Source organism: Microcebus murinus, chromosome 14 (assembly GCF_040939455.1).
Source record: "Microcebus murinus isolate Inina chromosome 14, M.murinus_Inina_mat1.0, whole genome shotgun sequence".
Lineage (NCBI taxonomy): Eukaryota > Metazoa > Chordata > Mammalia > Primates > Cheirogaleidae > Microcebus > Microcebus murinus.
In genome coordinates, this window is record NC_134117.1 from 80,461,186 (window position 1) to 80,486,970 (window position 25,785).

General features: G+C 62.9%; 7 pseudogenes; all 7 read left to right on the top strand.

Annotated features, from left to right (window-relative positions):
* The first annotated feature begins 792 nt into the window (after window positions 1–792).
* On the top strand, window positions 793–911 carry LOC142876279 (uncharacterized; annotated as a pseudogene).
* Window positions 912–4,671: 3,760 nt separating this feature from the next.
* On the top strand, window positions 4,672–4,790 carry LOC142876280 (uncharacterized; annotated as a pseudogene).
* A 3,764-nt stretch (window positions 4,791–8,554) lies between these two features.
* Window positions 8,555–8,673, top strand: LOC142875894 (uncharacterized; annotated as a pseudogene).
* Window positions 8,674–12,405: 3,732 nt separating this feature from the next.
* LOC142875895 (uncharacterized) lies at window positions 12,406–12,524 on the top strand (annotated as a pseudogene).
* Window positions 12,525–16,288: 3,764 nt separating this feature from the next.
* On the top strand, window positions 16,289–16,407 carry LOC142875897 (uncharacterized; annotated as a pseudogene).
* A 3,764-nt stretch (window positions 16,408–20,171) lies between these two features.
* On the top strand, window positions 20,172–20,290 carry LOC142875898 (uncharacterized; annotated as a pseudogene).
* Window positions 20,291–24,027: 3,737 nt separating this feature from the next.
* LOC142875899 (uncharacterized) lies at window positions 24,028–24,146 on the top strand (annotated as a pseudogene).
* Window positions 24,147–25,785: the final 1,639 nt, after the last annotated feature.

A 25,785-nucleotide genomic window follows, 5' to 3' on the forward strand; every position in this document is an offset into this window, starting at 1 on the left:
CCTCAAGGAAGCTGGAATCCAATATCTAATCGCCGACTTTTAGCGAGTCCACACGCCAGGGTGGTCGGGGTCCAATGCAGCCCCGGCCAGGCCCAGGCCCCTTGGACCGGGCCACAGGAGGACACAGAGGAGGGTCCCGGCCCCCACGAAGCGGTGCCGGCAGTTCTCCACGGGCTTGGGCGTTTTCCAGAGGTAGGAGATGGAGGGGACTGATTTCTTCAGCGCCCCACAAACCACGCCACCCCACCCCACCCATGGGACACATCCCCAGAGAGAGACGCCCCATACACTGGCTCCCCTCCCCCTTGCGCTGTGCCCCAGCCCTGGCCCGGGGGAATAGGCGGCCGCCCAACAACAGGGCGAGGGGGGGCGCAGCTGAAAGGGGTTGTGGGGGAGGGCGGCCCCTGGCTGGGGTCAAAGGGCGAGCGCCCCGCGCGCGCGTGCGCAGTCAGCGGTGGCGACGCGCTGGGGGTGGGCAGCGGGTAGGTGAAGGAGGCCGAGGCCGGGGGAGGAGACGAGGGGGGCTGGAAGGGCTCCACCTTGACGAGTCCAGCCGTGGAGGCGCATCTTGTGTGAGTGTGAGTGAGTGTGAGTGTGTGTGTGTGTGTGTGTGTGTAGAGAGACAGCCCCCCGCCCCGCCCCGACCATCACCCCCGTCCCTCGGAGCCCGCTGGACCCGGCGGCGAACTCAACAGGCCCGGCCCGGCGCGGGGCGTGCGTGGGGCGGGAGGAGGCGGCGGGGTTAGCGCAGAGAGGCTCGGCTTCTTGAGCGGGGCAGGGGCGCCCTCCGCCGTCCACGGCCACACCACCCTGAACGCGCCCGATCTCGTCTGGTCTCGGAAGCTAAGCAGGGTCGGGCCTCGTTAGTACGTGGATGGGAGACCGCCTGGGAATACCGGGTGCCACAGGCTGCTTCTTTTTTGTTTTTGTTTTTTTTTGGCCTCTTGTTCTGTCCCCTTTCTGGGAGCGCGGCGGCGGCCCGGGGTGGGGGTGACCCCCACCCTCAGCGCCCGCCGCGGTGCCTGGCGCCCCAGCCCGCACCGTGGGGCCTCCTCTTGTCCCGAGCCGCGACACCGCCGCCACGCGGCAGCACGCGTGGCATCTGGACTGTCAGGTCTCAGACCAAAGGTCTGCTCTGTGGGAACCGACACGCTGGAGGAAACCTTGAGAGTCTGAGAGGGGAGGGAGTTCCAGAAGAAGGCCAGGATGTCATTTTGAGGGAGTGTGTGACCAGAACTCGTCCCGTTGCTTTTGGGGTTCTATGGGCTACACGTAGGAATCTTTGGTGGTGGCACCTGATGTTGGGGGATCCGGAGTCACACCCAGACCTGCTCCACAGGCTTCCTTTTACTTTTCTCTTCGGATTCATTATTTTTAAAAAGTGTCCCTTACCTCTATTATTGCATTTTCTTTTCTCTCTCTTTTCAAGCAGATGATGGGAGTCCAAGTATTCAGGTGACATGTGTTGCCCGTGCCCCCCTCCCCGCTGTGTTCTTATTCATATACCTCTCATGTTGCTCCAGCGTATCGTGGGGGTACCAATGTTAAGGTCGGGTACGTTGCCCTCTCCAAGCCTCCCCCCTCGGGTCAGAGCTTCACGTGCGCCCATCCCCCAGTCGGTGCGCACCCACCCCATTCCCAATGGATGTGTATGCCCATCCCCTCCCCCCACCCGCCCGACACCCACCCGATGAAGGTGATTCCTCTCCGTCCACTTAGGTGTCCATCCGTTCGTACCAATTTGCCGGTGAGCGCGCTCACGTGGTGCTCGTGTGTCCATTCTTGGGATACCTGGCCTACTGGAACGGGTTCCAGCTCTGGCCAGGAGAACACGAGAGGCGCCCTCTCACCGCTGCTCCTCACAGCCGAATGGCACTCCGTGGTGTCCACGCGCCACATTTTATTAATGCACTCCTGGATGGATGGGCACTCGGGTCGCTTCCACATCTTTGCGATTGTGAATTGTGCCCTAACTGTAACCCTAACCCTTACCCAGCCCGTCTCCTCTGCCCCTGCCTGACGCACTCCTCCCCGGCCAGGCCCGTCACTGTCCTGGGCCCCCGCCTGACCGGCTCCTTCCCGCCCGGCCTGTCACCGTCCTCTGCCCCTGCCTGACATGCTCCTTCCCGCCGGGCCTCTCACCGTCCTCGGCCCCTGCCTGACCGGCTCCTCCGTCGCCTGGGCCTTCCAAGGGCTTGGTGTGGACGCTGCTTCCAGGAAGCCCTCCAGAAACCCGGCAGCAGGGTGGCCGCAGCAGTCTCCAGCAGCGGTCCCTAAGTCGCGTGCGGGGGACGTGCCCCGGCTGTGCCGCGGGGGGGCCCAGCCTGGTGTCTTCCCTGAGGCCCTGCGGCCGCCGGCTGCCGCCCCCCCGCAAGGGGAGAGCCGCGGAGGTGGGGACCGCCTCCTGATGGGATCCCGGGGCTCTCTGTCCTGCCCGAAGGCCCAGCTGGCCTGCGGGTCCTTAGAGTGGCAAAAACCTCCGAAAACTGAGACTGAGGGTCCGGTGGGTGTCTGCACTTTTGTGCTGGGCACCCCAGGGAGGCCCGGGGGCTGGCTGGACAACGTGGTCTGCTGGGCGGGGGGGTTTGGAGGAGCAACTGATGCCCTTTGCACTTTGGGTAGCAAGAGTCTGAGGTGTCTCCGAGCCCTGTGCCATGTCGGGTGCGGGGGGGTGCGGGTGGGAGGAGGAGGAGGAGGAGGTGGGAAGGGCCGGGGCCTGCAGTCGTGTTCCCGGGGTGGCACGGCAAGTGGCTTCTTCCACAGGCTGCTTGGCCTGGGCTCCCTGCACCTGGGCCTTTGGAGGACCGGCCCTGTGTTTGCCAACACTTCCTGCAGGGACCCAGAGCTGGGAGGTTGCATCTCTCAGCCCTGGGTCGGGCAGAGCCCCAGCGGGCCATGCCCACAACCTCTCTCAGCACCGGTCCCCCAGAAGGCTCCCTTGGGACCAGGATTCTCTTGCGGTGACTCTTTAAGGTCTGGCCCCTGGATGGAGGGGCACCAGGAGTAGAGGAGCAGGAAGGGGAAGGGGGTGGCCATGCGAGGGGACACTTTGAGGCCAAGTCCCAGCTTCAGCCTGATCCTCCTGGGAACCCCGCTCTGAGACAAGGAGCCGGGCTTCGCATTCCCACAGCAGCCAGTCGTGGGCTGAGGACACCTGGGGCGTTGGGAACTCCCTGGCTTCTCCTTGGTTTAACATCTGGCGCTGCTTGGGAATCGTGCCGCCACACACACCCGAGTGCAGGTGTCTTCTGCACAGACTGCGGGCCTCGCTCTTCTGAATGCCGCTAGCTCGCCACCCACCCACGGGTGAGCCTGGTCAGGGTGCTTTCTCTCAGGGGCAGACTCTCATCCGGGCGGGCTACCGGTGTCTCTGTTTGCTCCTTTCTTTCTTCCATTTCGGGAAAGGCTTCCTTACTGGGTGTGGAAATCTCCTATGCCTTTCCTCGCCTATTCTGTCAGCTTTCAAATTCTCTTTCAGGCCGGGCGCGGTGGCTCAAGCCTGTAATCCTAGCTCTCTGGGAGGCCGAGGCGGGCGGATTGCTCGAGGTCAGGAGTTCGAAACCAGCCTGAGCAAGAGCCAGACCCGGTCTCTACTGTAAATAGAAAGAAATTAATTGGCCAACTAATATATATAGGAAAATGAGCCAGGCATGGTGGCGCATGCCTGTAGTCCCAGCTACTTGGGAGGCTGAGGCAGAAGGATTGCTTGAGCCCAGGAGTTTGAGGTTGCTGTGAGCTAGGCTAACGCCACTGCACTCACTCTAGCCTAGGCAACAAAGCGAGACTGTGTCTCATAAAAAAAAAAAAAAATTCTCTTTCAGTTGCCACCCTCACAGATGGATTAGGAAACCCTTCCCGGTGCACTCATTAGTGAAATGACCTCAAGGAAGCTGGAATCCAATATCTAATCGCCGACTTTTAGCGAGTCCACACGCCAGGGTGGTCGGGGTCCAATGCAGCCCCGGCCAGGCCCAGGCCCCTTGGACCGGGCCACAGGAGGACACAGAGGAGGGTCCCGGCCCCCACGAAGCGGTGCCGGCAGTTCTCCACGGGCTTGGGCGTTTTCCAGAGGTAGGAGATGGAGGGGACTGATTTCTTCAGCGCCCCACAAACCACGCCACCCCACCCCACCCATGGGACACATCCCCAGAGAGAGACGCCCCATACACTGGCTCCCCTCCCCCTTGCGCTGTGCCCCAGCCCTGGCCCGGGGGAATAGGCGGCCGCCCAACAACAGGGCGAGGGGGGGCGCAGCTGAAAGGGGTTGTGGGGGAGGGCGGCCCCTGGCTGGGGTCAAAGGGCGAGCGCCCCGCGCGCGCGTGCGCAGTCAGCGGTGGCGACGCGCTGGGGGTGGGCAGCGGGTAGGTGAAGGAGGCCGAGGCCGGGGGAGGAGACGAGGGGGGCTGGAAGGGCTCCACCTTGACGAGTCCAGCCGTGGAGGCGCATCTTGTGTGAGTGTGAGTGAGTGTGAGTGTGTGTGTGTGTGTGTGTGTGTAGAGAGACAGCCCCCCGCCCCGCCCCGACCATCACCCCCGTCCCTCGGAGCCCGCTGGACCCGGCGGCGAACTCAACAGGCCCGGCCCGGCGCGGGGCGTGCGTGGGGCGGGAGGAGGCGGCGGGGTTAGCGCAGAGAGGCTCGGCTTCTTGAGCGGGGCAGGGGCGCCCTCCGCCGTCCACGGCCACACCACCCTGAACGCGCCCGATCTCGTCTGGTCTCGGAAGCTAAGCAGGGTCGGGCCTCGTTAGTACGTGGATGGGAGACCGCCTGGGAATACCGGGTGCCACAGGCTGCTTCTTTTTTGTTTTTGTTTTTTTTTGGCCTCTTGTTCTGTCCCCTTTCTGGGAGCGCGGCGGCGGCCCGGGGTGGGGGTGACCCCCACCCTCAGCGCCCGCCGCGGTGCCTGGCGCCCCAGCCCGCACCGTGGGGCCTCCTCTTGTCCCGAGCCGCGACACCGCCGCCACGCGGCAGCACGCGTGGCATCTGGACTGTCAGGTCTCAGACCAAAGGTCTGCTCTGTGGGAACCGACACGCTGGAGGAAACCTTGAGAGTCTGAGAGGGGAGGGAGTTCCAGAAGAAGGCCAGGATGTCATTTTGAGGGAGTGTGTGACCAGAACTCGTCCCGTTGCTTTTGGGGTTCTATGGGCTACACGTAGGAATCTTTGGTGGTGGCACCTGATGTTGGGGGATCCGGAGTCACACCCAGACCTGCTCCACAGGCTTCCTTTTACTTTTCTCTTCGGATTCATTATTTTTAAAAAGTGTCCCTTACCTCTATTATTGCATTTTCTTTTCTCTCTCTTTTCAAGCAGATGATGGGAGTCCAAGTATTCAGGTGACATGTGTTGCCCGTGCCCCCCTCCCCGCTGTGTTCTTATTCATATACCTCTCATGTTGCTCCAGCGTATCGTGGGGGTACCAATGTTAAGGTCGGGTACGTTGCCCTCTCCAAGCCTCCCCCCTCGGGTCAGAGCTTCACGTGCGCCCATCCCCCAGTCGGTGCGCACCCACCCCATTCCCAATGGATGTGTATGCCCATCCCCTCCCCCCACCCGCCCGACACCCACCCGATGAAGGTGATTCCTCTCCGTCCACTTAGGTGTCCATCCGTTCGTACCAATTTGCCGGTGAGCGCGCTCACGTGGTGCTCGTGTGTCCATTCTTGGGATACCTGGCCTACTGGAACGGGTTCCAGCTCTGGCCAGGAGAACACGAGAGGCGCCCTCTCACCGCTGCTCCTCACAGCCGAATGGCACTCCGTGGTGTCCACGCGCCACATTTTATTAATGCACTCCTGGATGGATGGGCACTCGGGTCGCTTCCACATCTTTGCGATTGTGAATTGTGCCCTAACTGTAACCCTAACCCTTACCCAGCCCGTCTCCTCTGCCCCTGCCTGACGCACTCCTCCCCGGCCAGGCCCGTCACTGTCCTGGGCCCCCGCCTGACCGGCTCCTTCCCGCCCGGCCTGTCACCGTCCTCTGCCCCTGCCTGACATGCTCCTTCCCGCCGGGCCTCTCACCGTCCTCGGCCCCTGCCTGACCGGCTCCTCCGTCGCCTGGGCCTTCCAAGGGCTTGGTGTGGACGCTGCTTCCAGGAAGCCCTCCAGAAACCCGGCAGCAGGGTGGCCGCAGCAGTCTCCAGCAGCGGTCCCTAAGTCGCGTGCGGGGGACGTGCCCCGGCTGTGCCGCGGGGGGGCCCAGCCTGGTGTCTTCCCTGAGGCCCTGCGGCCGCCGGCTGCCGCCCCCCCGCAAGGGGAGAGCCGCGGAGGTGGGGACCGCCTCCTGATGGGATCCCGGGGCTCTCTGTCCTGCCCGAAGGCCCAGCTGGCCTGCGGGTCCTTAGAGTGGCAAAAACCTCCGAAAACTGAGACTGAGGGTCCGGTGGGTGTCTGCACTTTTGTGCTGGGCACCCCAGGGAGGCCCGGGGGCTGGCTGGACAACGTGGTCTGCTGGGCGGGGGGGTTTGGAGGAGCAACTGATGCCCTTTGCACTTTGGGTAGCAAGAGTCTGAGGTGTCTCCGAGCCCTGTGCCATGTCGGGTGCGGGGGGGTGCGGGTGGGAGGAGGAGGAGGAGGAGGTGGGAAGGGCCGGGGCCTGCAGTCGTGTTCCCGGGGTGGCACGGCAAGTGGCTTCTTCCACAGGCTGCTTGGCCTGGGCTCCCTGCACCTGGGCCTTTGGAGGACCGGCCCTGTGTTTGCCAACACTTCCTGCAGGGACCCAGAGCTGGGAGGTTGCATCTCTCAGCCCTGGGTCGGGCAGAGCCCCAGCGGGCCATGCCCACAACCTCTCTCAGCACCGGTCCCCCAGAAGGCTCCCTTGGGACCAGGATTCTCTTGCGGTGACTCTTTAAGGTCTGGCCCCTGGATGGAGGGGCACCAGGAGTAGAGGAGCAGGAAGGGGAAGGGGGTGGCCATGCGAGGGGACACTTTGAGGCCAAGTCCCAGCTTCAGCCTGATCCTCCTGGGAACCCCGCTCTGAGACAAGGAGCCGGGCTTCGCATTCCCACAGCAGCCAGTCGTGGGCTGAGGACACCTGGGGCGTTGGGAACTCCCTGGCTTCTCCTTGGTTTAACATCTGGAGCTGCTTGGGAATCGTGCCGCCACACACACCCGAGTGCAGGTGTCTTCTGCACAGACTGCGGGCCTCGCTCTTCTGAATGCCGCTAGCTCGCCACCCACCCACGGGTGAGCCTGGTCAGGGTGCTTTCTCTCAGGGGCAGACTCTCATCCGGGCGGGCTACCGGTGTCTCTGTTTGCTCCTTTCTTTCTTCCATTTCGGGAAAGGCTTCCTTACTGGGTGTGGAAATCTCCTATGCCTTTCCTCGCCTATTCTGTCAGCTTTCAAATTCTCTTTCAGGCCGGGCGCGGTGGCTCAAGCCTGTAATCCTAGCTCTCTGGGAGGCCGAGGCGGGCGGATTGCTCGAGGTCAGGAGTTCGAAACCAGCCTGAGCAAGAGCCAGACCCGGTCTCTACTGTAAATAGAAAGAAATTAATTGGCCAACTAATATATATAGGAAAATGAGCCAGGCATGGTGGCGCATGCCTGTAGTCCCAGCTACTTGGGAGGCTGAGGCAGAAGGATTGCTTGAGCCCAGGAGTTTGAGGTTGCTGTGAGCTAGGCTAACGCCACTGCACTCACTCTAGCCTAGGCAACAAAGCGAGACTGTGTCTCATAAAAAAAAAAAAAAAAATTCTCTTTCAGTTGCCACCCTCACAGATGGATTAGGAAACCCTTCCCGGTGCACTCATTAGTGAAATGACCTCAAGGAAGCTGGAATCCAATATCTAATCGCCGACTTTTAGCGAGTCCACACGCCAGGGTGGTCGGGGTCCAATGCAGCCCCGGCCAGGCCCAGGCCCCTTGGACCGGGCCACAGGAGGACACAGAGGAGGGTCCCGGCCCCCACGAAGCGGTGCCGGCAGTTCTCCACGGGCTTGGGCGTTTTCCAGAGGTAGGAGATGGAGGGGACTGATTTCTTCAGCGCCCCACAAACCACGCCACCCCACCCCACCCATGGGACACATCCCCAGAGAGAGACGCCCCATACACTGGCTCCCCTCCCCCTTGCGCTGTGCCCCAGCCCTGGCCCGGGGGAATAGGCGGCCGCCCAACAACAGGGCGAGGGGGGGCGCAGCTGAAAGGGGTTGTGGGGGAGGGCGGCCCCTGGCTGGGGTCAAAGGGCGAGCGCCCCGCGCGCGCGCGTGCGCAGTCAGCGGTGGCGACGCGCTGGGGGTGGGCAGCGGGTAGGTGAAGGAGGCCGAGGCCGGGGGAGGAGACGAGGGGGGCTGGAAGGGCTCCACCTTGACGAGTCCAGCCGTGGAGGCGCATCTTGTGTGAGTGTGAGTGAGTGTGAGTGTGTGTGTGTGTGTGTGTGTGTAGAGAGACAGCCCCCCGCCCCGCCCCGCCCATCACCCCCGTCCCTCGGAGCCCGCTGGACCCGGCGGCGAACTCAACAGGCCCGGCCCGGCGCGGGGCGTGCGTGGGGCGGGAGGAGGCGGCGGGGTTAGCGCAGAGAGGCTCGGCTTCTTGAGCGGGGCAGGGGCGCCCTCCGCCGTCCACGGCCACACCACCCTGAACGCGCCCGATCTCGTCTGGTCTCGGAAGCTAAGCAGGGTCGGGCCTCGTTAGTACTTGGATGGGAGACCGCCTGGGAATACCGGGTGCCACAGGCTGCTTCTTTTTTGTTTTTGTTTTTTTTTGGCCTCTTGTTCTGTCCCCTTTCTGGGAGCGCGGCGGCGGCCCGGGGTGGGGGTGACCCCCACCCTCAGCGCCCGCCGCGGTGCCTGGCGCCCCAGCCCGCACCGTGGGGCCTCCTCTTGTCCCGAGCCGCGACACCGCCGCCACGCGGCAGCACGCGTGGCATCTGGACTGTCAGGTCTCAGACCAAAGGTCTGCTCTGTGGGAACCGACACGCTGGAGGAAACCTTGAGAGTCTGAGAGGGGAGGGAGTTCCAGAAGAAGGCCAGGATGTCATTTTGAGGGAGTGTGTGACCAGAACTCGTCCCGTTGCTTTTGGGGTTCTATGGGCTACACGTAGGAATCTTTGGTGGTGGCACCTGATGTTGGGGGATCCGGAGTCACACCCAGACCTGCTCCACAGGCTTCCTTTTACTTTTCTCTTCGGATTCATTATTTTTAAAAAGTGTCCCTTACCTCTATTATTGCATTTTCTTTTCTCTCTCTTTTCAAGCAGATGATGGGAGTCCAAGTATTCAGGTGACATGTGTTGCCCGTGCCCCCCTCCCCGCTGTGTTCTTATTCATATACCTCTCATGTTGCTCCAGCGTATCGTGGGGGTACCAATGTTAAGGTCGGGTACGTTGCCCTCTCCAAGCCTCCCCCCTCGGGTCAGAGCTTCACGTGCGCCCATCCCCCAGTCGGTGCGCACCCACCCCATTCCCAATGGATGTGTATGCCCATCCCCTCCCCCCACCCGCCCGACACCCACCCGATGAAGGTGATTCCTCTCCGTCCACTTAGGTGTCCATCCGTTCGTACCAATTTGCCGGTGAGCGCGCTCACGTGGTGCTCGTGTGTCCATTCTTGGGATACCTGGCCTACTGGAACGGGTTCCAGCTCTGGCCAGGAGAACACGAGAGGCGCCCTCTCACCGCTGCTCCTCACAGCCGAATGGCACTCCGTGGTGTCCACGCGCCACATTTTATTAATGCACTCCTGGATGGATGGGCACTCGGGTCGCTTCCACATCTTTGCGATTGTGAATTGTGCCCTAACTGTAACCCTAACCCTTACCCAGCCCGTCTCCTCTGCCCCTGCCTGACGCACTCCTCCCCGGCCAGGCCCGTCACTGTCCTGGGCCCCCGCCTGACCGGCTCCTTCCCGCCCGGCCTGTCACCGTCCTCTGCCCCTGCCTGACATGCTCCTTCCCGCCGGGCCTCTCACCGTCCTCGGCCCCTGCCTGACTGGCTCCTCCGTCGCCTGGGCCTTCCAAGGGCTTGGTGTGGACGCTGCTTCCAGGAAGCCCTCCAGAAACCCGGCAGCAGGGTGGCCGCAGCAGTCTCCAGCAGCGGTCCCTAAGTCGCGTGTGGGGGGCCCAGCCTGGTGTCTTCCCTGAGGCCCTGCGGCTGCCGGCTGCCGCCCCCCCGCAAGGGGAGAGCCGCGGAGGTGGGGACCGCCTCCTGATGGGATCCCGGGGCTCTCTGTCCTGCCCGAAGGCCCAGCTGGCCTGCGGGTCCTTAGAGTGGCAAAAACCTCCGAAAACTGAGACTGAGGGTCCGGTGGGTGTCTGCACTTTTGTGCTGGGCACCCCAGGGAGGCCCGGGGGCTGGCTGGACAACGTGGTCTGCTGGGCGGGGGGGTTTGGAGGAGCAACTGATGCCCTTTGCACTTTGGGTAGCAAGAGTCTGAGGTGTCTCCGAGCCCTGTGCCATGTCGGGGGGGGGTGCGGGTGGGAGGAGGAGGAGGAGGAGGTGGGAAGGGCCGGGGCCTGCAGTCGTGTTCCCGGGGTGGCACGGCAAGTGGCTTCTTCCACAGGCTGCTTGGCCTGGGCTCCCTGCACCTGGGCCTTTGGAGGACCGGCCCTGTGTTTGCCAACACTTCCTGCAGGGACCCAGAGCTGGGAGGTTGCATCTCTCAGCCCTGGGTCGGGCAGAGCCCCAGCGGGCCATGCCCACAACCTCTCTCAGCACCGGTCCCCCAGAAGGCTCCCTTGGGACCAGGATTCTCTTGCGGTGACTCTTTAAGGTCTGGCCCCTGGATGGAGGGGCACCAGGAGTAGAGGAGCAGGAAGGGGAAGGGGGTGGCCATGCGAGGGGACACTTTGAGGCCAAGTCCCAGCTTCAGCCTGATCCTCCTGGGAACCCCGCTCTGAGACAAGGAGCCGGGCTTCGCATTCCCACAGCAGCCAGTCGTGGGCTGAGGACACCTGGGGCGTTGGGAACTCCCTGGCTTCTCCTTGGTTTAACATCTGGAGCTGCTTGGGAATCGTGCCGCCACACACACCCGAGTGCAGGTGTCTTCTGCACAGACTGCGGGCCTCGCTCTTCTGAATGCCGCTAGCTCGCCACCCACCCACGGGTGAGCCTGGTCAGGGTGCTTTCTCTCAGGGGCAGACTCTCATCCGGGCGGGCTACCGGTGTCTCTGTTTGCTCCTTTCTTTCTTCCATTTCGGGAAAGGCTTCCTTACTGGGTGTGGAAATCTCCTATGCCTTTCCTCGCCTATTCTGTCAGCTTTCAAATTCTCTTTCAGGCCGGGCGCGGTGGCTCAAGCCTGTAATCCTAGCTCTCTGGGAGGCCGAGGCGGGCGGATTGCTCGAGGTCAGGAGTTCGAAACCAGCCTGAGCAAGAGCCAGACCCGGTCTCTACTGTAAATAGAAAGAAATTAATTGGCCAACTAATATATATAGGAAAATGAGCCAGGCATGGTGGCGCATGCCTGTAGTCCCAGCTACTTGGGAGGCTGAGGCAGAAGGATTGCTTGAGCCCAGGAGTTTGAGGTTGCTGTGAGCTAGGCTAACGCCACTGCACTCACTCTAGCCTAGGCAACAAAGCGAGACTGTGTCTCATAAAAAAAAAAAAAAATTCTCTTTCAGTTGCCACCCTCACAGATGGATTAGGAAACCCTTCCCGGTGCACTCATTAGTGAAATGACCTCAAGGAAGCTGGAATCCAATATCTAATCGCCGACTTTTAGCGAGTCCACACGCCAGGGTGGTCGGGGTCCAATGCAGCCCCGGCCAGGCCCAGGCCCCTTGGACCGGGCCACAGGAGGACACAGAGGAGGGTCCCGGCCCCCACGAAGCGGTGCCGGCAGTTCTCCACGGGCTTGGGCGTTTTCCAGAGGTAGGAGATGGAGGGGACTGATTTCTTCAGCGCCCCACAAACCACGCCACCCCACCCCACCCATGGGACACATCCCCAGAGAGAGACGCCCCATACACTGGCTCCCCTCCCCCTTGCGCTGTGCCCCAGCCCTGGCCCGGGGGAATAGGCGGCCGCCCAACAACAGGGCGAGGGGGGGCGCAGCTGAAAGGGGTTGTGGGGGAGGGCGGCCCCTGGCTGGGGTCAAAGGGCGAGCGCCCCGCGCGCGCGTGCGCAGTCAGCGGTGGCGACGCGCTGGGGGTGGGCAGCGGGTAGGTGAAGGAGGCCGAGGCCGGGGGAGGAGACGAGGGGGGCTGGAAGGGCTCCACCTTGACGAGTCCAGCCGTGGAGGCGCATCTTGTGTGAGTGTGAGTGAGTGTGAGTGTGTGTGTGTGTGTGTGTGTGTGTAGAGAGACAGCCCCCCGCCCCGCCCCGCCCATCACCCCCGTCCCTCGGAGCCCGCTGGACCCGGCGGCGAACTCAACAGGCCCGGCCCGGCGCGGGGCGTGCGTGGGGCGGGAGGAGGCGGCGGGGTTAGCGCAGAGAGGCTCGGCTTCTTGAGCGGGGCAGGGGCGCCCTCCGCCGTCCACGGCCACACCACCCTGAACGCGCCCGATCTCGTCTGGTCTCGGAAGCTAAGCAGGGTCGGGCCTCGTTAGTACTTGGATGGGAGACCGCCTGGGAATACCGGGTGCCACAGGCTGCTTCTTTTTTGTTTTTGTTTTTTTTTGGCCTCTTGTTCTGTCCCCTTTCTGGGAGCGCGGCGGCGGCCCGGGGTGGGGGTGACCCCCACCCTCAGCGCCCGCCGCGGTGCCTGGCGCCCCAGCCCGCACCGTGGGGCCTCCTCTTGTCCCGAGCCGCGACACCGCCGCCACGCGGCAGCACGCGTGGCATCTGGACTGTCAGGTCTCAGACCAAAGGTCTGCTCTGTGGGAACCGACACGCTGGAGGAAACCTTGAGAGTCTGAGAGGGGAGGGAGTTCCAGAAGAAGGCCAGGATGTCATTTTGAGGGAGTGTGTGACCAGAACTCGTCCCGTTGCTTTTGGGGTTCTATGGGCTACACGTAGGAATCTTTGGTGGTGGCACCTGATGTTGGGGGATCCGGAGTCACACCCAGACCTGCTCCACAGGCTTCCTTTTACTTTTCTCTTCGGATTCATTATTTTTAAAAAGTGTCCCTTACCTCTATTATTGCATTTTCTTTTCTCTCTCTTTTCAAGCAGATGATGGGAGTCCAAGTATTCAGGTGACATGTGTTGCCCGTGCCCCCCTCCCCGCTGTGTTCTTATTCATATACCTCTCATGTTGCTCCAGCGTATCGTGGGGGTACCAATGTTAAGGTCGGGTACGTTGCCCTCTCCAAGCCTCCCCCCTCGGGTCAGAGCTTCACGTGCGCCCATCCCCCAGTCGGTGCGCACCCACCCCATTCCCAATGGATGTGTATGCCCATCCCCTCCCCCCACCCGCCCGACACCCACCCGATGAAGGTGATTCCTCTCCGTCCACTTAGGTGTCCATCCGTTCGTACCAATTTGCCGGTGAGCGCGCTCACGTGGTGCTCGTGTGTCCATTCTTGGGATACCTGGCCTACTGGAACGGGTTCCAGCTCTGGCCAGGAGAACACGAGAGGCGCCCTCTCACCGCTGCTCCTCACAGCCGAATGGCACTCCGTGGTGTCCACGCGCCACATTTTATTAATGCACTCCTGGATGGATGGGCACTCGGGTCGCTTCCACATCTTTGCGATTGTGAATTGTGCCCTAACTGTAACCCTAACCCTTACCCAGCCCGTCTCCTCTGCCCCTGCCTGACGCACTCCTCCCCGGCCAGGCCCGTCACTGTCCTGGGCCCCCGCCTGACCGGCTCCTTCCCGCCCGGCCTGTCACCGTCCTCTGCCCCTGCCTGACATGCTCCTTCCCGCCGGGCCTCTCACCGTCCTCGGCCCCTGCCTGACCGGCTCCTCCGTCGCCTGGGCCTTCCAAGGGCTTGGTGTGGACGCTGCTTCCAGGAAGCCCTCCAGAAACCCGGCAGCAGGGTGGCCGCAGCAGTCTCCAGCAGCGGTCCCTAAGTCGCGTGCGGGGGACGTGCCCCGGCTGTGCCGCGGGGGGGCCCAGCCTGGTGTCTTCCCTGAGGCCCTGCGGCCGCCGGCTGCCGCCCCCCCGCAAGGGGAGAGCCGCGGAGGTGGGGACCGCCTCCTGATGGGATCCCGGGGCTCTCTGTCCTGCCCGAAGGCCCAGCTGGCCTGCGGGTCCTTAGAGTGGCAAAAACCTCCGAAAACTGAGACTGAGGGTCCGGTGGGTGTCTGCACTTTTGTGCTGGGCACCCCAGGGAGGCCCGGGGGCTGGCTGGACAACGTGGTCTGCTGGGCGGGGGGGTTTGGAGGAGCAACTGATGCCCTTTGCACTTTGGGTAGCAAGAGTCTGAGGTGTCTCCGAGCCCTGTGCCATGTCGGGTGCGGGGGGGTGCGGGTGGGAGGAGGAGGAGGAGGAGGTGGGAAGGGCCGGGGCCTGCAGTCGTGTTCCCGGGGTGGCACGGCAAGTGGCTTCTTCCACAGGCTGCTTGGCCTGGGCTCCCTGCACCTGGGCCTTTGGAGGACCGGCCCTGTGTTTGCCAACACTTCCTGCAGGGACCCAGAGCTGGGAGGTTGCATCTCTCAGCCCTGGGTCGGGCAGAGCCCCAGCGGGCCATGCCCACAACCTCTCTCAGCACCGGTCCCCCAGAAGGCTCCCTTGGGACCAGGATTCTCTTGCGGTGACTCTTTAAGGTCTGGCCCCTGGATGGAGGGGCACCAGGAGTAGAGGAGCAGGAAGGGGAAGGGGGTGGCCATGCGAGGGGACACTTTGAGGCCAAGTCCCAGCTTCAGCCTGATCCTCCTGGGAACCCCGCTCTGAGACAAGGAGCCGGGCTTCGCATTCCCACAGCAGCCAGTCGTGGGCTGAGGACACCTGGGGCGTTGGGAACTCCCTGGCTTCTCCTTGGTTTAACATCTGGAGCTGCTTGGGAATCGTGCCGCCACACACACCCGAGTGCAGGTGTCTTCTGCACAGACTGCGGGCCTCGCTCTTCTGAATGCCGCTAGCTCGCCACCCACCCACGGGTGAGCCTGGTCAGGGTGCTTTCTCTCAGGGGCAGACTCTCATCCGGGCGGGCTACCGGTGTCTCTGTTTGCTCCTTTCTTTCTTCCATTTCGGGAAAGGCTTCCTTACTGGGTGTGGAAATCTCCTATGCCTTTCCTCGCCTATTCTGTCAGCTTTCAAATTCTCTTTCAGGCCGGGCGCGGTGGCTCAAGCCTGTAATCCTAGCTCTCTGGGAGGCCGAGGCGGGCGGATTGCTCGAGGTCAGGAGTTCGAAACCAGCCTGAGCAAGAGCCAGACCCGGTCTCTACTGTAAATAGAAAGAAATTAATTGGCCAACTAATATATATAGGAAAATGAGCCAGGCATGGTGGCGCATGCCTGTAGTCCCAGCTACTTGGGAGGCTGAGGCAGAAGGATTGCTTGAGCCCAGGAGTTTGAGGTTGCTGTGAGCTAGGCTAACGCCACTGCACTCACTCTAGCCTAGGCAACAAAGCGAGACTGTGTCTCATAAAAAAAAAAAAAAAAATTCTCTTTCAGTTGCCACCCTCACAGATGGATTAGGAAACCCTTCCCGGTGCACTCATTAGTGAAATGACCTCAAGGAAGCTGGAATCCAATATCTAATCGCCGACTTTTAGCGAGTCCACACGCCAGGGTGGTCGGGGTCCAATGCAGCCCCGGCCAGGCCCAGGCCCCTTGGACCGGGCCACAGGAGGACACAGAGGAGGGTCCCGGCCCCCACGAAGCGGTGCCGGCAGTTCTCCACGGGCTTGGGCGTTTTCCAGAGGTAGGAGATGGAGGGGACTGATTTCTTCAGCGCCCCACAAACCACGCCACCCCACCCCACCCATGGGACACATCCCCAGAGAGAGACGCCCCATACACTGGCTCCCCTCCCCCTTGCGCTGTGCCCCAGCCCTGGCCCGGGGGAATAGGCGGCCGCCCAACAACAGGGCGAGGGGGGGCGCAGCTGAAAGGGGTTGTGGGGGAGGGCGGCCCCTGGCTGGGGTCAAAGGGCGAGCGCCCCGCGCGCGCGTGCGCAGTCAGCGGTGGCGACGCGCTGGGGGTGGGCAGCGGGTAGGTGAAGGAGGCCGAGGCCGGGGGAGGAGACGAGGGGGGCTGGAAGGGCTCCACCTTGACGAGTCCAGCCGTGGAGGCGCATCTTGTGTGAGTGTGAGTGAGTGTGAGTGTGTGTGTGTGTGTGTGTGTGTGTAGAGAGACAGCCCCCCGCCCCGCCCCGCCCATCACCCCCGTCCCTCGGAGCCCGCTGGACCCGGCGGCGAACTCAACAGGCCCGGCCCGGCGCGGGGCGTGCGTGGGGCGGGAGGAGGCGGCGGGGTTAGCGCAGAGAGGCTCGGCTTCTTGAGCGGGGCAGGGGCGCCCTCCGCCGTCCACGGCCACACCACCCTGAACGCGCCCGATCTCGTCTGGTCTCGGAAGCTAAGCAGGGTCGGGCCTCGTTAGTACTTGGATGGGAGACCGCCTGGGAATACCGGGTGCCACAGGCTGCTTCTTTTTTGTTTTTGTTTTTTTTTGGCCTCTTGTTCTGTCCCCTTTCTGGGAGCGCGGCGGCGGCCCGGGGTGGGGGTGACCCCCACCCTCAGCGCCCGCCGCGGTGCCTGGCGCCCCAGCCCGCACCGTGGGGCCTCCTCTTGTCCCGAGCCGCGACACCGCCGCCACGCGGCAGCACGCGTGGCATCTGGACTGTCAGGTCTCAGACCAAAGGTCTGCTCTGTGGGAACCGACACGCTGGAGGAAACCTTGAGAGTCTGAGAGGGGAGGGAGTTCCAGAAGAAGGCCAGGATGTCATTTTGAGGGAGTGTGTGACCAGAACTCGTCCCGTTGCTTTTGGGGTTCTATGGGCTACACGTAGGAATCTTTGGTGGTGGCACCTGATGTTGGGGGATCCGGAGTCACACCCAGACCTGCTCCACAGGCTTCCTTTTACTTTTCTCTTCGGATTCATTATTTTTAAAAAGTGTCCCTTACCTCTATTATTGCATTTTCTTTTCTCTCTCTTTTCAAGCAGATGATGGGAGTCCAAGTATTCAGGTGACATGTGTTGCCCGTGCCCCCCTCCCCGCTGTGTTCTTATTCATATACCTCTCATGTTGCTCCAGCGTATCGTGGGGGTACCAATGTTAAGGTCGGGTACGTTGCCCTCTCCAAGCCTCCCCCCTCGGGTCAGAGCTTCACGTGCGCCCATCCCCCAGTCGGTGCGCACCCACCCCATTCCCAATGGATGTGTATGCCCATCCCCTCCCCCCACCCGCCCGACACCCACCCGATGAAGGTGATTCCTCTCCGTCCACTTAGGTGTCCATCCGTTCGTACCAATTTGCCGGTGAGCGCGCTCACGTGGTGCTCGTGTGTCCATTCTTGGGATACCTGGCCTACTGGAACGGGTTCCAGCTCTGGCCAGGAGAACACGAGAGGCGCCCTCTCACCGCTGCTCCTCACAGCCGAATGGCACTCCGTGGTGTCCACGCGCCACATTTTATTAATGCACTCCTGGATGGATGGGCACTCGGGTCGCTTCCACATCTTTGCGATTGTGAATTGTGCCCTAACTGTAACCCTAACCCTTACCCAGCCCGTCTCCTCTGCCCCTGCCTGACGCACTCCTCCCCGGCCAGGCCCGTCACTGTCCTGGGCCCCCGCCTGACCGGCTCCTTCCCGCCCGGCCTGTCACCGTCCTCTGCCCCTGCCTGACATGCTCCTTCCCGCCGGGCCTCTCACCGTCCTCGGCCCCTGCCTGACCGGCTCCTCCGTCGCCTGGGCCTTCCAAGGGCTTGGTGTGGACGCTGCTTCCAGGAAGCCCTCCAGAAACCCGGCAGCAGGGTGGCCGCAGCAGTCTCCAGCAGCGGTCCCTAAGTCGCGTGCGGGGGACGTGCCCCGGCTGTGCCGCGGGGGGGCCCAGCCTGGTGTCTTCCCTGAGGCCCTGCGGCCGCCGGCTGCCGCCCCCCCGCAAGGGGAGAGCCGCGGAGGTGGGGACCGCCTCCTGATGGGATCCCGGGGCTCTCTGTCCTGCCCGAAGGCCCAGCTGGCCTGCGGGTCCTTAGAGTGGCAAAAACCTCCGAAAACTGAGACTGAGGGTCCGGTGGGTGTCTGCACTTTTGTGCTGGGCACCCCAGGGAGGCCCGGGGGCTGGCTGGACAACGTGGTCTGCTGGGCGGGGGGGTTTGGAGGAGCAACTGATGCCCTTTGCACTTTGGGTAGCAAGAGTCTGAGGTGTCTCCGAGCCCTGTGCCATGTCGGGTGCGGGGGGGTGCGGGTGGGAGGAGGAGGAGGAGGAGGTGGGAAGGGCCGGGGCCTGCAGTCGTGTTCCCGGGGTGGCACGGCAAGTGGCTTCTTCCACAGGCTGCTTGGCCTGGGCTCCCTGCACCTGGGCCTTTGGAGGACCGGCCCTGTGTTTGCCAACACTTCCTGCAGGGACCCAGAGCTGGGAGGTTGCATCTCTCAGCCCTGGGTCGGGCAGAGCCCCAGCGGGCCATGCCCACAACCTCTCTCAGCACCGGTCCCCCAGAAGGCTCCCTTGGGACCAGGATTCTCTTGCGGTGACTCTTTAAGGTCTGGCCCCTGGATGGAGGGGCACCAGGAGTAGAGGAGCAGGAAGGGGAAGGGGGTGGCCATGCGAGGGGACACTTTGAGGCCAAGTCCCAGCTTCAGCCTGATCCTCCTGGGAACCCCGCTCTGAGACAAGGAGCCGGGCTTCGCATTCCCACAGCAGCCAGTCGTGGGCTGAGGACACCTGGGGCGTTGGGAACTCCCTGGCTTCTCCTTGGTTTAACATCTGGAGCTGCTTGGGAATCGTGCCGCCACACACACCCGAGTGCAGGTGTCTTCTGCACAGACTGCGGGCCTCGCTCTTCTGAATGCCGCTAGCTCGCCACCCACCCACGGGTGAGCCTGGTCAGGGTGCTTTCTCTCAGGGGCAGACTCTCATCCGGGCGGGCTACCGGTGTCTCTGTTTGCTCCTTTCTTTCTTCCATTTCGGGAAAGGCTTCCTTACTGGGTGTGGAAATCTCCTATGCCTTTCCTCGCCTATTCTGTCAGCTTTCAAATTCTCTTTCAGGCCGGGCGCGGTGGCTCAAGCCTGTAATCCTAGCTCTCTGGGAGGCCGAGGCGGGCGGATTGCTCGAGGTCAGGAGTTCGAAACCAGCCTGAGCAAGAGCCAGACCCGGTCTCTACTGTAAATAGAAAGAAATTAATTGGCCAACTAATATATATAGGAAAATGAGCCAGGCATGGTGGCGCATGCCTGTAGTCCCAGCTACTTGGGAGGCTGAGGCAGAAGGATTGCTTGAGCCCAGGAGTTTGAGGTTGCTGTGAGCTAGGCTAACGCCACTGCACTCACTCTAGCCTAGGCAACAAAGCGAGACTGTGTCTCATAAAAAAAAAAAAAAAAATTCTCTTTCAGTTGCCACCCTCACAGATGGATTAGGAAACCCTTCCCGGTGCACTCATTAGTGAAATGACCTCAAGGAAGCTGGAATCCAATATCTAATCGCCGACTTTTAGCGAGTCCACACGCCAGGGTGGTCGGGGTCCAATGCAGCCCCGGCCAGGCCCAGGCCCCTTGGACCGGGCCACAGGAGGACACAGAGGAGGGTCCCGGCCCCCACGAAGCGGTGCCGGCAGTTCTCCACGGGCTTGGGCGTTTTCCAGAGGTAGGAGATGGAGGGGACTGATTTCTTCAGCGCCCCACAAACCACGCCACCCCACCCCACCCATGGGACACATCCCCAGAGAGAGACGCCCCATACACTGGCTCCCCTCCCCCTTGCGCTGTGCCCCAGCCCTGGCCCGGGGGAATAGGCGGCCGCCCAACAACAGGGCGAGGGGGGGCGCAGCTGAAAGGGGTTGTGGGGGAGGGCGGCCCCTGGCTGGGGTCAAAGGGCGAGCGCCCCGCGCGCGCGTGCGCAGTCAGCGGTGGCGACGCGCTGGGGGTGGGCAGCGGGTAGGTGAAGGAGGCCGAGGCCGGGGGAGGAGACGAGGGGGGCTGGAAGGGCTCCACCTTGACGAGTCCAGCCGTGGAGGCGCATCTTGTGTGAGTGTGAGTGAGTGTGAGTGTGTGTGTGTGTGTGTGTGTGTGTAGAGAGACAGCCCCCCGCCCCGCCCCGCCCATCACCCCCGTCCCTCGGAGCCCGCTGGACCCGGCGGCGAACTCAACAGGCCCGGCCCGGCGCGGGGCGTGCGTGGGGCGGGAGGAGGCGGCGGGGTTAGCGCAGAGAGGCTCGGCTTCTTGAGCGGGGCAGGGGCGCCCTCCGCCGTCCACGGCCACACCACCCTGAACGCGCCCGATCTCGTCTGGTCTCGGAAGCTAAGCAGGGTCGGGCCTCGTTAGTACTTGGATGGGAGACCGCCTGGGAATACCGGGTGCCACAGGCTGCTTCTTTTTTGTTTTTGTTTTTTTTTGGCCTCTTGTTCTGTCCCCTTTCTGGGAGCGCGGCGGCGGCCCGGGGTGGGGGTGACCCCCACCCTCAGCGCCCGCCGCGGTGCCTGGCGCCCCAGCCCGCACCGTGGGGCCTCCTCTTGTCCCGAGCCGCGACACCGCCGCCACGCGGCAGCACGCGTGGCATCTGGACTGTCAGGTCTCAGACCAAAGGTCTGCTCTGTGGGAACCGACACGCTGGAGGAAACCTTGAGAGTCTGAGAGGGGAGGGAGTTCCAGAAGAAGGCCAGGATGTCATTTTGAGGGAGTGTGTGACCAGAACTCGTCCCGTTGCTTTTGGGGTTCTATGGGCTACACGTAGGAATCTTTGGTGGTGGCACCTGATGTTGGGGGATCCGGAGTCACACCCAGACCTGCTCCACAGGCTTCCTTTTACTTTTCTCTTCGGATTCATTATTTTTAAAAAGTGTCCCTTACCTCTATTATTGCATTTTCTTTTCTCTCTCTTTTCAAGCAGATGATGGGAGTCCAAGTATTCAGGTGACATGTGTTGCCCGTGCCCCCCTCCCCGCTGTGTTCTTATTCATATACCTCTCATGTTGCTCCAGCGTATCGTGGGGGTACCAATGTTAAGGTCGGGTACGTTGCCCTCTCCAAGCCTCCCCCCTCGGGTCAGAGCTTCACGTGCGCCCATCCCCCAGTCGGTGCGCACCCACCCCATTCCCAATGGATGTGTATGCCCATCCCCTCCCCCCACCCGCCCGACACCCACCCGATGAAGGTGATTCCTCTCCGTCCACTTAGGTGTCCATCCGTTCGTACCAATTTGCCGGTGAGCGCGCTCACGTGGTGCTCGTGTGTCCATTCTTGGGATACCTGGCCTACTGGAACGGGTTCCAGCTCTGGCCAGGAGAACACGAGAGGCGCCCTCTCACCGCTGCTCCTCACAGCCGAATGGCACTCCGTGGTGTCCACGCGCCACATTTTATTAATGCACTCCTGGATGGATGGGCACTCGGGTCGCTTCCACATCTTTGCGATTGTGAATTGTGCCCTAACTGTAACCCTAACCCTTACCCAGCCCGTCTCCTCTGCCCCTGCCTGACGCACTCCTCCCCGGCCAGGCCCGTCACTGTCCTGGGCCCCCGCCTGACCGGCTCCTTCCCGCCCGGCCTGTCACCGTCCTCTGCCCCTGCCTGACATGCTCCTTCCCGCCGGGCCTCTCACCGTCCTCGGCCCCTGCCTGACCGGCTCCTCCGTCGCCTGGGCCTTCCAAGGGCTTGGTGTGGACGCTGCTTCCAGGAAGCCCTCCAGAAACCCGGCAGCAGGGTGGCCGCAGCAGTCTCCAGCAGCGGTCCCTAAGTCGCGTGTGGGGGGCCCAGCCTGGTGTCTTCCCTGAGGCCCTGCGGCTGCCGGCTGCCGCCCCCCCGCAAGGGGAGAGCCGCGGAGGTGGGGACCGCCTCCTGATGGGATCCCGGGGCTCTCTGTCCTGCCCGAAGGCCCAGCTGGCCTGCGGGTCCTTAGAGTGGCAAAAACCTCCGAAAACTGAGACTGAGGGTCCGGTGGGTGTCTGCACTTTTGTGCTGGGCACCCCAGGGAGGCCCGGGGGCTGGCTGGACAACGTGGTCTGCTGGGCGGGGGGGTTTGGAGGAGCAACTGATGCCCTTTGCACTTTGGGTAGCAAGAGTCTGAGGTGTCTCCGAGCCCTGTGCCATGTCGGGTGCGGGGGGGTGCGGGTGGGAGGAGGAGGAGGAGGAGGTGGGAAGGGCCGGGGCCTGCAGTCGTGTTCCCGGGGTGGCACGGCAAGTGGCTTCTTCCACAGGCTGCTTGGCCTGGGCTCCCTGCACCTGGGCCTTTGGAGGACCGGCCCTGTGTTTGCCAACACTTCCTGCAGGGACCCAGAGCTGGGAGGTTGCATCTCTCAGCCCTGGGTCGGGCAGAGCCCCAGCGGGCCATGCCCACAACCTCTCTCAGCACCGGTCCCCCAGAAGGCTCCCTTGGGACCAGGATTCTCTTGCGGTGACTCTTTAAGGTCTGGCCCCTGGATGGAGGGGCACCAGGAGTAGAGGAGCAGGAAGGGGAAGGGGGTGGCCATGCGAGGGGACACTTTGAGGCCAAGTCCCAGCTTCAGCCTGATCCTCCTGGGAACCCCGCTCTGAGACAAGGAGCCGGGCTTCGCATTCCCACAGCAGCCAGTCGTGGGCTGAGGACACCTGGGGCGTTGGGAACTCCCTGGCTTCTCCTTGGTTTAACATCTGGAGCTGCTTGGGAATCGTGCCGCCACACACACCCGAGTGCAGGTGTCTTCTGCACAGACTGCGGGCCTCGCTCTTCTGAATGCCGCTAGCTCGCCACCCACCCACGGGTGAGCCTGGTCAGGGTGCTTTCTCTCAGGGGCAGACTCTCATCCGGGCGGGCTACCGGTGTCTCTGTTTGCTCCTTTCTTTCTTCCATTTCGGGAAAGGCTTCCTTACTGGGTGTGGAAATCTCCTATGCCTTTCCTCGCCTATTCTGTCAGCTTTCAAATTCTCTTTCAGGCCGGGCGCGGTGGCTCAAGCCTGTAATCCTAGCTCTCTGGGAGGCCGAGGCGGGCGGATTGCTCGAGGTCAGGAGTTCGAAACCAGCCTGAGCAAGAGCCAGACCCGGTCTCTACTGTAAATAGAAAGAAATTAATTGGCCAACTAATATATATAGGAAAATGAGCCAGGCATGGTGGCGCATGCCTGTAGTCCCAGCTACTTGGGAGGCTGAGGCAGAAGGATTGCTTGAGCCCAGGAGTTTGAGGTTGCTGTGAGCTAGGCTAACGCCACTGCACTCACTCTAGCCTAGGCAACAAAGCGAGACTGTGTCTCATAAAAAAAAAAAAAAAATTCTCTTTCAGTTGCCACCCTCACAGATGGATTAGGAAACCCTTCCCGGTGCACTCATTAGTGAAATGACCTCAAGGAAGCTGGAATCCAATATCTAATCGCCGACTTTTAGCGAGTCCACACGCCAGGGTGGTCGGGGTCCAATGCAGCCCCGGCCAGGCCCAGGCCCCTTGGACCGGGCCACAGGAGGACACAGAGGAGGGTCCCGGCCCCCACGAAGCGGTGCCGGCAGTTCTCCACGGGCTTGGGCGTTTTCCAGAGGTAGGAGATGGAGGGGACTGATTTCTTCAGCGCCCCACAAACCACGCCACCCCACCCCACCCATGGGACACATCCCCAGAGAGAGACGCCCCATACACTGGCTCCCCTCCCCCTTGCGCTGTGCCCCAGCCCTGGCCCGGGGGAATAGGCGGCCGCCCAACAACAGGGCGAGGGGGGGCGCAGCTGAAAGGGGTTGTGGGGGAGGGCGGCCCCTGGCTGGGGTCAAAGGGCGAGCGCCCCGCGCGCGCGTGCGCAGTCAGCGGTGGCGACGCGCTGGGGGTGGGCAGCGGGTAGGTGAAGGAGGCCGAGGCCGGGGGAGGAGACGAGGGGGGCTGGAAGGGCTCCACCTTGACGAGTCCAGCCGTGGAGGCGCATCTTGTGTGAGTGTGAGTGAGTGTGAGTGTGTGTGTGTGTGTGTGTGTGTGTAGAGAGACAGCCCCCCGCCCCGCCCCGCCCATCACCCCCGTCCCTCGGAGCCCGCTGGACCCGGCGGCGAACTCAACAGGCCCGGCCCGGCGCGGGGCGTGCGTGGGGCGGGAGGAGGCGGCGGGGTTAGCGCAGAGAGGCTCGGCTTCTTGAGCGGGGCAGGGGCGCCCTCCGCCGTCCACGGCCACACCACCCTGAACGCGCCCGATCTCGTCTGGTCTCGGAAGCTAAGCAGGGTCGGGCCTCGTTAGTACTTGGATGGGAGACCGCCTGGGAATACCGGGTGCCACAGGCTGCTTCTTTTTTGTTTTTGTTTTTTTTTGGCCTCTTGTTCTGTCCCCTTTCTGGGAGCGCGGCGGCGGCCCGGGGTGGGGGTGACCCCCACCCTCAGCGCCCGCCGCGGTGCCTGGCGCCCCAGCCCGCACCGTGGGGCCTCCTCTTGTCCCGAGCCGCGACACCGCCGCCACGCGGCAGCACGCGTGGCATCTGGACTGTCAGGTCTCAGACCAAAGGTCTGCTCTGTGGGAACCGACACGCTGGAGGAAACCTTGAGAGTCTGAGAGGGGAGGGAGTTCCAGAAGAAGGCCAGGATGTCATTTTGAGGGAGTGTGTGACCAGAACTCGTCCCGTTGCTTTTGGGGTTCTATGGGCTACACGTAGGAATCTTTGGTGGTGGCACCTGATGTTGGGGGATCCGGAGTCACACCCAGACCTGCTCCACAGGCTTCCTTTTACTTTTCTCTTCGGATTCATTATTTTTAAAAAGTGTCCCTTACCTCTATTATTGCATTTTCTTTTCTCTCTCTTTTCAAGCAGATGATGGGAGTCCAAGTATTCAGGTGACATGTGTTGCCCGTGCCCCCCTCCCCGCTGTGTTCTTATTCATATACCTCTCATGTTGCTCCAGCGTATCGTGGGGGTACCAATGTTAAGGTCGGGTACGTTGCCCTCTCCAAGCCTCCCCCCTCGGGTCAGAGCTTCACGTGCGCCCATCCCCCAGTCGGTGCGCACCCACCCCATTCCCAATGGATGTGTATGCCCATCCCCTCCCCCCACCCGCCCGACACCCACCCGATGAAGGTGATTCCTCTCCGTCCACTTAGGTGTCCATCCGTTCGTACCAATTTGCCGGTGAGCGCGCTCACGTGGTGCTCGTGTGTCCATTCTTGGGATACCTGGCCTACTGGAACGGGTTCCAGCTCTGGCCAGGAGAACACGAGAGGCGCCCTCTCACCGCTGCTCCTCACAGCCGAATGGCACTCCGTGGTGTCCACGCGCCACATTTTATTAATGCACTCCTGGATGGATGGGCACTCGGGTCGCTTCCACATCTTTGCGATTGTGAATTGTGCCCTAACTGTAACCCTAACCCTTACCCAGCCCGTCTCCTCTGCCCCTGCCTGACGCACTCCTCCCCGGCCAGGCCCGTCACTGTCCTGGGCCCCCGCCTGACCGGCTCCTTCCCGCCCGGCCTGTCACCGTCCTCTGCCCCTGCCTGACATGCTCCTTCCCGCCGGGCCTCTCACCGTCCTCGGCCCCTGCCTGACCGGCTCCTCCGTCGCCTGGGCCTTCCAAGGGCTTGGTGTGGACGCTGCTTCCAGGAAGCCCTCCAGAAACCCGGCAGCAGGGTGGCCGCAGCAGTCTCCAGCAGCGGTCCCTAAGTCGCGTGCGGGGGACGTGCCCCGGCTGTGCCGCGGGGGGGCCCAGCCTGGTGTCTTCCCTGAGGCCCTGCGGCCGCCGGCTGCCGCCCCCCCGCAAGGGGAGAGCCGCGGAGGTGGGGACCGCCTCCTGATGGGATCCCGGGGCTCTCTGTCCTGCCCGAAGGCCCAGCTGGCCTGCGGGTCCTTAGAGTGGCAAAAACCTCCGAAAACTGAGACTGAGGGTCCGGTGGGTGTCTGCACTTTTGTGCTGGGCACCCCAGGGAGGCCCGGGGG